Source organism: Chenopodium album, chromosome 9 (genome assembly GCF_948465745.1).
Source record: "Chenopodium album chromosome 9, dcCheAlbu1.1, whole genome shotgun sequence".
Taxonomy (NCBI): domain Eukaryota; kingdom Viridiplantae; phylum Streptophyta; class Magnoliopsida; order Caryophyllales; family Amaranthaceae; genus Chenopodium; species Chenopodium album.
The window spans coordinates 21,923,488-21,934,700 of record NC_137842.1 but is presented as its reverse complement, the minus strand read 5'-3'; the positions used below and the strand labels follow the sequence as shown (position 1 = coordinate 21,934,700).

Sequence of the window (11,213 nt, the reverse complement as noted above, 5' to 3'; positions counted from 1 at the left end):
CCACCACAACAAGCACATGAGAAATCAATGATTTGTGAATGTTTTGAACACAAACCAACACTTGAGTTCAACTTGGAAAGACCTTCATTCAAGAGATCAACTATGTGCTTTAGTTGGCCGACTTTCTCCAACTCATAAAGATCTCCTTGCTTCCCTGGGGACCTTCTTTGGCCTCCCCAAGAATAGCTAGTAGCCACTTCTTCAATTGTAGCGTCAACTTGGCTTTGAGGGATCTTAATCAACTGGCCACCGGCACCCGCATAAAGATTGGTCCTTGACATTGGCTCCAAGCCATCATAGAAGAATCTCATGAGCAAATTATGGTTGAATTCATGATGAGGAATGCTGTAATCAAATCCTTCAACCTTTCCCATGCTTCCCCAAGAGTTTCATCCATTTCTTGCTCAAAGGAAGCTATCTTCCTCCTCATTTTTGCGGTTTGCTCATCGGAAATGAACCTCTTGAGAAATGCCTTCGCAACTTCCTTCCATGTGGTGAGAGAGTTGGGCTTCAAAAGCTTGAGCCATTTCTTTGCTCTTCCGGTGAGAGATTTCTGAATGAGATGCATACGAATGTAATCTTTGCTCACTTCATTTGTTTGCATCATTGCACACAACTCAAGGAATCGGTTCAAATGCTCAATGGGGTCTTCACTTACGCCTCCGGAAAATTGCTCAATTTGCACCATCCTAGCATATTGTGGATGAATTGTAAAATTAGTCTCGGTGGTCGGGAGAAGTATACCACTCGTGAGCTCATAGATTTCCGGGTTTCCAAACTCCCTAAAAAGAAGGTCATCCTCTTGTCTTGCCATATCTCTCTTTAAATATAACAAAGCTAAGCACACGATTAGCAATGACAAGTAGGATTATACAAGCAAAATAAAAGGAAAGCAAATAAAAAGGCTCTAACAATAGCAAAAATAAATACTAAACAAGCCGCTTCCCCTGCAACGGCGCCAAAATTTGATCGAGGGTTAGATAGGTCGTTAAGCTCCAATCGAATTGGGGCTAAATTATGTTGTTTCGTATTAAGGGTTGCTCTGTATGGAGGTCGTTGGCTTCGCTTAAAACGCTGCTGTTTGCGGCGGCTGGTGGTGGCTGGGTGGAGGTAGTGTTTGATTGAGGGAGGTGAGAATCTAGGATTGTGAGTGATGGTGATGTTGGGTGGTTTAATTGGTGAGGTTGTGGTTGCTGGTGGTTTGGGTGGTTGTTGTTGTTGCGTGAGGATTAGAAGAGGAGAGGGAAATCAGGGGAGTGAATTTGGTGGAGTTGTGGGCTAGTGTGGTTTATGCTTTGGTGTTGCGGGGGTTTTGGCTGGCAGCGTTGCTGCTGATGGGAGCTGCGTGAAGAGATTGGATTAGGGGAGAGGCTACTGGTGTTGTTGGCGTTGTTGAGGGGAGCAGGGGATGTTGGTGCAAAGAGTGTGTGGTGAAAGTTTAGGTGATGGTGGAGTGTAGGATACGGTCGGGGCAGTAATACGTTGTTCACTTGCTTGTTGAATCGACCCTTGAAGCTCCAAAAATGGCTTTTATTTAAAACCCATGCCTTGACTCGAACACGTACCTACAGATCAACCAAACTGAGGGTGAAGCCAAGACAAATAAAAGAAAATAAATAATAAAAAAAACTGAATAAACTAAAAATAAAATTATGACAAATGAATAAAACTAAAGACTAAAAAAATAAATAAAGATAAACAATAAAATCAAATAAAATAAAAATAAGAAAATAAACTAAAACTACTCAAATAAAGACACTAAACACAAAAACACTGAAAATTACCAAAACACTCAAATAAAAGACAAAGGACAAGAATAAGAAAATAATAGAAATAAAGGATAAAAACAGTTAAATTATTGGAAAATAAGCTACAAAACTATTCAATAAACACCCCCAAAAGAGACATAAAAGTCACTTATCAGGACCCTATGTGACTAACCCATATCCCGAACTTTAGAGGACTAGAGCCATGGTTAGGTTGCAAACTCATTGCATCATATTGTGCCTACTTGACTAATTGTGCATTATTTGTTGTGCATACTCCATGTGTTTTTTCCTAATCGTTTGTTTGACTTTTGACTTGTGTTAAGACTAAATAAACTAATTAATGACCAAACGAACTTTGCCTAATTCATTAATTAATTAAATTTGAGTAATTAAAGTATAATAATTTAATCAGAGTTGATTTAGTACGACTTTAGGTATACCATGTAGAGTAATAATACCGAAAGCAGTCCTAGATCAATGTTCCAGCAATGGCGCCGAGATTTGGACTGCAGCGCCACTTTGTGGAGTTCATCGCCTAACGACAGTTCTGTCGATTGGCGCTACACTGCACATTACGACGCTAGTACTGTCATTTTGACGACAGTTCAGTATGTTGCTCGGGTCATCACTTTGTGTCTAATTAAATAGTTTGCTAATCAACTCGATTAATTTTATTAATAATAATACCTTGTTATTAAGTCCTTAATCGAGTCAAGGCACTAAGTCCCATGGTTTTACACAAGAATCAAAGCATGTCACTTGAACTCAACATATAAAGCACACACTAATATGTATGTACACTTTGACCATGTCTGAGAGAGTCGTGTATGCGCATGTTTTCCGTCATAATAATTAGGGGTAAGTCGAATATTAATCCTCCAAATAAACCACTTGTTTGAACCCTATACTTGATTTCCAAAAATATACAGCTTATTTTTGTTTTTTTTTAAAACCCGTAAAGTCAAAGTCAATTAAGTCAAGTCATTAAAACAAAAATGGTTTAATTTACGGCGCGTGGTCAAGAAAGGAAGGACGTTTGATCAAAGATAACTTTTTCATTCAAGTTCAACTTTTTGACAAGCCAATCGCTCGAAAAAGGAAAGTAGGAAGATAATGGAAACTCAAGAGGAAATTAATGAACTCAGGAACCAATTGATTACTGAGACTGAGGCGTTAAATGTTTTAACCCTCAAAATCGATGACCCTGTGAAGCAACAACAGATGGACTTCATGCAAGAAAGCTTTAGCAAGTTGTCTAGTGACTACAAGTTTCAAGGCATTAGTTCACAAAGGGTCTCGATGGACAAGGAGCTTCTTCTGCAGAAGTTCAATGCCAACGACATCCCGAAATTCAAAGCAACTGACAACCCTTACTTTCATCTAAGAGCTTTTGAAACAATAATGATTATTAAGGGTATTGATAAGAAAGTAATTCCCTCTTTATTTTCTCCATCTCTTGAAACCGTTTGCCAACAATGGTTCTTCTCCCTTGACAAAGAGTGAACCTCTACTTGAGAGTCAATAGTGAACGCTTTCATTGATAGGTACAAGTGCAACATTCAAGTTGAAACTGATTATAAGGGACTTGAAATACTCAAGCAGAGGGAGAATGAAGGTTTCACTTCTTTCTTTAACAAATGGAGAGAAACCTCTGCTAAGATGATTGAAGTACCAAGCGAGAAAGAATTTGTGAGGTTGTTCATCAAGAACCTTCAAGAGAAGTACTCCAAGAATATCAATAACCAAAATAATTTCCATACCTTCAAGGCCATCTATGACATTGGAATTAATATTGAAGACGACTTGGTTAAGCTGAAAGTTGCTAACAGTAACTCTAACAGTGGCTGGAAAGGCAAGAAGAACGACAATCCTTCTTCTTCCAAAACCACCCACTCAAACAATGTTAGCACCTTTAATTTGAGTGAAGTCCTTGCTATGAATAACTAAGGACAAAAGAAACCATTTAGGAGGAACTTTACTCCTATAGGGTATAAGTTATGACACCGCATTTGTCTGACTAAATGCAAAAGGTCTTATAACTCCTATTGTACCATTTGGGGACCCACTAGTTGAGAAGAGGACGGGTAATTGGAACCCCAATGCACATTGCAAATATCACCAACGTAGGGGCCATCTTATTGAAAATTATTGGAAGCTTAAAGAAGCTATCCAAGATTTAATTGATAACAATAAACTGCCATTGCCTCCTGCCAGTAAGAAGCCAAGCATTGATAATGCACCTCTCGCTCATTCCTTGGCCATCTCTAATGAGGAAAACGAGGTCGATCCCTCATCTCTCATCAAGCTTATTAAAGAAACTCATGTGGGAAGATCTTTTTCGATGCCATGGATGACTTCCCTGATCCAGCAAGCAAAGAAGATGGATGGATGCTTATATGGTCCATGTGGGAGGGATCAAGTTTGCTACGTGAAGCTCTCAAAGTCGCAAAGAAACAAGTAGAGGAGCTTCAAAAAAAGTAACTGACGGACCCAAGAAGAGTAATAAACTCTATACTTCATTTGGGACTTCATACGCTAAAATGTTCAAAATGCTCTCTAAGAGTGGTAAGGTCAAACCTCTCGAACCTAGACCATTTGAATCGCTAAAGAGGACAGATAGATACTACTGTCAATACCATCAATCAGGGGGACACAGTATTGAAACCTGTTTTAAATTTAAAGATTTAATTCAGAAAATGATTGATGATAAAAAGACATGGAAGGACCTCCACCTTCAGTGTCATGAAAGGACCTCCACCTTCAGAAAGATCATGAGAAGGACCTCCACCTCCACCTTATAGACCACAAGCAAATGGATCAGTTGAAGCAACTAATAAAAATCTAAAGACTATTATCGAGAAAATGACAGAAAATTACAAGGATTGGCCTGACAAACACCATTTCGCACAACAACAGGAAATACGCCATTCGCACATCAACAGGAAATACGTCATTCTCGTTGGTTTATGGAATGGATGTCGTACAACTTGTAAAGCTAGAGATACCATCTCTATGCGTTGCATTAGAAAGTAAACTCGATGAAGTTTAATGGACTAGGGTGAGATATGAGGAGCTAATTCTACTTGATGAAAAACGACTAGAAGCTCTACATCATACTCAAAGCTATCAAACTCGTATGGCTAGGAATTTTAATAATAAGGTCAAGACAAGAAACATCAAAGTAGGAGACTTGGTGTTAAAAGCATTAAGGAAAAATGTTTTAAATCCAAGGGGAAAATTTAGGCCTAATTGGTCTAGACCCTATATTGTCTAAACAATCCTATCAGGAGGTGAAGCAGAATTAACTGATATGGATGGCATTGAGTTCTCGAACATGACAAATCTTGACCAACTTAAAAAGTACTACCAATAATTACTTAAGTAGGATACTCAAGAGAGCTACGTTTGGCCTCATTCCTTAGGAAAGGATACGTAGGCAACCCTTTACGGGTGCGGCCACTTTACTTTCTGCAAACCTTGCATCCCAAATTTAAAAATAAATTCGACGAAGCATCGGCGTCACAGAAAAAGCTCTGTCGTCGGCCAATGAACCATAGTGCCAGACGACAGCGTCTATCATTGGGCAATGAAGGAGCAACCTTTTGGGTAATCACTTCCAATAAAGGTCTAGTGCTCCAATATGCATCAAAATTTTCTACTTCTTGAGAAACAAGGAATTCATAGGGACGACGAAGATCCTTAGAAGGAATTGTTTGAAGTAGGCCGTACTGTCTTTTTACCTTGCAGGGATAATAAAAAGACATCTTGGTTAAGCTGGGAAGACAACAGAAGGGTTGCTTGTTGACACAAACCATCCTCTCTTTTTCCACCAAGGGATGACCCACTTGATGGAAAAGTTACAAGAGGCAAAGACTTTCTTCCATTCATGGCGCCCCATCTTAGAGAAGCGTTTCTTTCTTCTCACAAAGCAATTTGAAGTGCATTTTTCAACATTGTCGGGAGGACTAATTAATTCTAGTCTCTCCATTAGCCACATTTGCAAAAAAAAATTCAATACAAATAAATTAACATTACTATACAAAAATATGTTTTTAATTTCTGTAATTAAAAAAATTATTTTTCTACCTGTAATAAAATTGGAGAGCCCCGAAAAGGTGCTTTTTGATTTCTCTTCCATTCATCAAGACTAAGCTTAGTCTCTCAAACAATTAAGGGCATTGGATTTCTCCTAGATTCAATCTTCTCCAAAATAGTTGATATAACTGCTTGGCCCTCATTAGTTCTACCACTAGTGAGAAGATATTGGTTAAGCACGCAAAAATGAAAAGCCCTTCTTCTATAAACATGACAAGATTTTTAATAAGGTCCATCAAAGTAATGGCGTGCAAATTCTTTCAAAATAACTATGCTACCATCTACAATATTTGTTAGACCTTTGTCTTTTAAATTAAAGAAGAGCTCAAAATCTTAATAATAGTATTCATTTATACTAGGGATTACTGCAAGATCTAATGCAGGGAAGCCTAAGATAGCACTGAATTCTTCCGGTAAAGGGCTAATTTCATCACACCCTAGTCTAAAACAATGAGTATCCACATCCCAATATTCTAAGGCGGTATGAATGAAGTCTATATGAAGATCTACCCCCTTGATACCATAGATACCCCCCATATGAAAAAATTCTAATTCTTTTCTTTCTTTGGCAGTTAGAGACCAACACCATTCGTGAGTGAATTTGGTAAAACTCTTAGTAATTAAAGACATGATTATTTTTCAAAAGCTAGTACTATGTTTAATCTGGTGACATTATGAAGAAAATCGGCAGACCATGGGGCTATTTATACAAAACATCGGCACAGTTTCAATCCGGAAAGGATTCGGAGTCAGCGCTCACCAACGCTAAACGCCAAAGTCTGGCGCCAAGCGCCTGCATTAGCGTCAAGAGCCAAGCAAAACGCGTGGCGCCACGTGACGCTGACGTGTCTTATCAGCGAGCTTTTGAAAAACTGCGTATTTTTGCTAATTCAAATCTGAAAACTGGCTTTACAATTTTTTTTTTTATTATTGTTTCTTATACCCTTTTAATTTATATATTAATTATAATTTTTTTTATTTTTTGGATATTATTAAGACTTAATTTTAAGTTTGTCGTAAATCCAATTTTTATTTTTCATTTTTTCCTTTTTTTGGGGAGAAAGTAGGATACCCTCCATCAATAATAAAAATGAGGGAATTTTTGCGCAAAATTATTAATTATCACAATTCTTCGCACACACAAATAAGCACATCAAAATGAAAAATAAATTCTAAATAAATAAGCTCATAGTAATATGTATATACAAATATGTTTAATGAATGAGTCAATTAGGCAAACATCTATACAAGTCAAAATAAAAAACACACAAGTATAAACTACGGCGCCGGAGGACGTAGATGATGAGAGACGCCCATCATGTCATAGAACTACACAGTACGAGGAGTAAGCTCTCCACCAGCTCGAACTCCAGTCTCCTCGGGAGGTGGAAAACTCAGCACAGGACCCGTCCACCCAAGATCGTCCTGAGGCTGAGGCTGTGGATGCTGCTGCGATGACGAGCCGACCTCGTACATCCCACCACCTCTTGGAGCCAAGGTAGCCTCTCCCTGGCCTACCGGCTCAGCACGTGCGCCCTCAGATGAAAATCCCGAGCCCTCCACCGAATCGTTCCGAGCAGCCTCCGAACGACCACCCCGACCGCATAAGCCGGTACGACGACGTCTCGACCTAGACCTCGCCGGGTCTCTCCGGACCTCAAGTCTTGTCCGGGTACGAGAAGGAATGGGTTGACCCTTGTAGGCGTCTTTCGAAGTGCGCCTACGTTAAAGCATGTTGTGAATATGCTTGGTACTCATAGGAAGTGGGAATTGACATTACGATTAGGGACAACGATTAGGGACAAATAAAGTAGAGAGTTGCCAACAAGTTTTTAAGGAACTTGTAAACCGTTCACGGATCATAAAAGGCAACCACGATAAAAGGGACAACGAAGGCAACAACGATTGACCTGTGAAGGTTACACCCCATTCATAATCCATGAGATTACTAACTCCATATGGTTCGGAACCACGAAAGGAGGATCGGGGATGATGGTACGAAGTGAGTCATGGAGTCACATTCGCCCGTATTGGCCTCTACTCGATTCTTATAGTGAAAAGCATTCCTTTGATCTCAAAGACATACAAACAATAATTCAATTCGCTCCAAACTATTATTTAACTAAATTGGTTGAATATTAATGCACACATAATTCTAAAATATTGGTGATCACTTGATTAAACAATAAGATTATAAAGGATCCTAAACCGGTTGTCCAAATTATCTTATTAGGCGTGATTTTCAATTACATATTCCCTTTAAACATGCAGTACGGTGATCATAAAAATAATAGAATAACATTAGTATTAAAACCAATTCAATCACAATTCCAACAACATAAAATCGTTAGAAAAATAATAAAAATAAAAGGAACATGATCCTTACTTTGATTCTGTTTTTTTGCAACTACTAAATAATAAACGAGTTAGTAACTTCAAGGAAATAATAAAACAATAATTAAATTAAATTAAATAAAGTAAAGTTGATTTTGGGGCCAAACCCTAAAACAATTCTACCTTTCACGCCTTGGCTTAAGGATAGGACTATGAGTAAAGTATGGACTCCTTTGAGTACTTGAAGAAGGAATTTTGAAGAAGAGAACGGTAGGCTAGTTTTTAGGCTAAAGCATAGAGCAGAGAAAATAAAATAAGAGAATTACTCCGTACCCCGTACATTAGAAATGAGGGGGTATTTATAGGGAAAATGTGCTGAGGGATCACACGGAACCCTAAAATGATAAAAACCCTAAAAAAGTATCCCGTGACACGACAAACTGTACCGTGACACGGGAAGTCCCTACCGTCAGACAGTACACTTTCCCGTGTCACGGTACATTTTTGGTGTGACGCGGGAAATTTTTAGAAAACGGGATAGAAAACGCGTTAAGGGTTTACATGGAATGTCCCGTGTCCTCCCGTGTCACGGGAAATCCCACCGTCAGACGGCAAGGATTCCAGTGACACGGTAGGTACCTGCCGTGGCGCGGGAAATTCTAGCCCGTTTTTCTGTCTAAATACATTTTTAACCCTAATTTCATTCGGCATTTTAAGTGCCGATTGATAATTTTGGGATTTTTCTAACTTATTATTTTTTGGACTAAAATAAGAAAATAATTAAATAAAAATAAATAAAAGGTTTGGGCCAAAAATAAATAATAAAACAATAAAATAAAAAGGTTTGGGCTAAAATTAAATAATAAGTTTGGGCTGAAATTAAAACTATACTTTTACCAAACATCAAGACTAATCCATGGATTGTTCAAAAATACGAATTTAATCAAATACGATTTTTTAAGCACTCTCGGGATTAAATACTGAACCCGACCAATAGTGGCGGTGAAAGGTTGTTCATCATCGGGTTTGGTTTTGGGGAGACATTTTTAGGTGTCTATAGAAGCCCCCACTTTGACTGAGTTTGTAGAAACGTTAGTTTCGAAAAAGATAGTCAAAGTAGCCGATAGGGACGGAGAATGATTTAAGACGTTCTGCGATCCTAAATCACTCTGTATACGCCGATACCTGCAGAAAAATGTTAATTCCACAGATAAAAGAGTAAAGGGATAGAATACGTATCTGACACCAGTGTATTAGTGACAAACGAATTTGGCAGCTTCCTAAGCTTGAAGGAATCCACCGAGTGACATTTGTTGAAACGCTTTCCATGCTTGAGGAAAGCCGACTGAAGAGTTTTGTAGTTTTCTAAGCCTGAAGAAAGCTACCGGATAATACTTTCCATGCCTGAGGAAAGTCGATGAACGAATTTGGTGTCATTCTATGCTTGAAGAAATCCACCGATAATGCCTTCCATGCTTGAGGAAAGCCGACAAAGGAATTTGGCGGTTTTTTATACTTGAAGAAAAATCCACCGATAATACTTTCCATGCCTGAGGAAAGCCTACTTGGCGGTTTTCTATACGTGAAGAAAAATCCACCGATAACACTTTCCAAGCCTGAGGAAAGCCGACTTGGCGGTTTTCTATACTTGAAGAAAAATCCACCGATAATGCTTTCCAAACCCGAGGAAAGCCGACGATTGCTGAAATTTGTATGATGGTTCGATTATCCCCGAACGTGGGCCACAGATGATTCACAATTTTAAGTCGATTATCCGAGCATATTAGGTGCTTAAAATGCCGAAAAATAGACTTTGATGCTAGCTAGGGGTAAAATGGTAATTTCAGTCCCCTTTAAGTATCAGTTAGAATATTCCGCGTAATTCCAGCAAAAAATAACTGTCCAATTTATGCAAAAAATCGTGCAACTTCAGTCAAAAAGTCAGAATATTCGTAAATAACTATACAAAAACCGCCGTGTCACAAAAACATTCCCGTGACACGGCAAGGGGCCCCCGTCACGCGGAGCTACTTCCCGTGACACGACAAGGGGGTCCTGTGTCCCGGGAATCAAATGGCTGAAAAACAGTCAAAAAAGCATCTTGGACTGGTCAAAGCTTGTGCACCACACAAAAATCTGACCATTACGTGGGAACGGGGTCCGTTGCACGGGATTTTTATGTTTTAAATACCCAACACTTTCCCATTTTGCTCATTCTTTTCCTTCGTCCGATTCTCATCCAAACAGCTCAAAATTTTTTTTTTGGTTTGCCGTGCCTCGTCGACTGCTCACCGACGCTCGGTTTTTGTTCCCGTCGGCCGGCTTTCACCACCGTGTCGCGGCGGTCCTGCATCCATCCTCTCTCTGCGGGTTGCTGCTGTTATTCGCTCTGCTTACTGCTGTTGCTGTTGCTGTTGCTGTTTACTGCCTGCTATTGCCATCGGAGTCACCAGAGCTCCGTCGCCTCTCATGCTCACCGTGACACGTCATCCTTCCACTGAGCCGCGGCCAAGCTCAATTGTGTCACGGCGGCTGCGCGGATTTTCGCAATTTTTTGAGCTTTTGTAGCTCAAATTTTCACCAATTTTGCTCTAATTTTCTGCTACTTTCCTCATTTTTGACTCTCTACAAGGATCTATGTAAGTTCCTCTTAATTTTTATCTCAAATTTGCTTCAAGTAATTTCATGAAAAACCCTTAAAAATCAATTTGGGGATTATTAATTTTGAGGTTTTATGTTGAAATTCTTGCCATGATTTTACTTGTATATGCATGTATGTGTGTTTGTGAGAAATTTGAGACAAAAATTGCATGATTTGATGGAGAATTGAGCAAATCACCATTTTTGGGTACTACTTTGTGAAACGATGTTCATGTTACTCCTTTGTACTTGAAATGGTGAAAAATGGTGGTAAACCTTCTGAAATATTTCATGATGTGTTGATTCTTTTTTTTTTGTGCAACTTCGAAACATATTTTGCGTACGTACTATATTGTCATGGAGAACATAGTATCA

The 11,213-nt window shown here is 39.0% G+C and overlaps 1 non-coding gene across 1 annotated transcript; it reads left to right on the top strand.

Moving 5' to 3' along the window:
* Positions 1 to 327: 327 nt before the first annotated feature.
* Positions 328 to 433, top strand: LOC145560919 (small nucleolar RNA R71). The gene has a single exon (XR_014093512.1). It is a non-coding gene; the product is annotated as a small nucleolar RNA R71 (small nucleolar RNA).
* Positions 434 to 11,213: the final 10,780 nt, after the last annotated feature.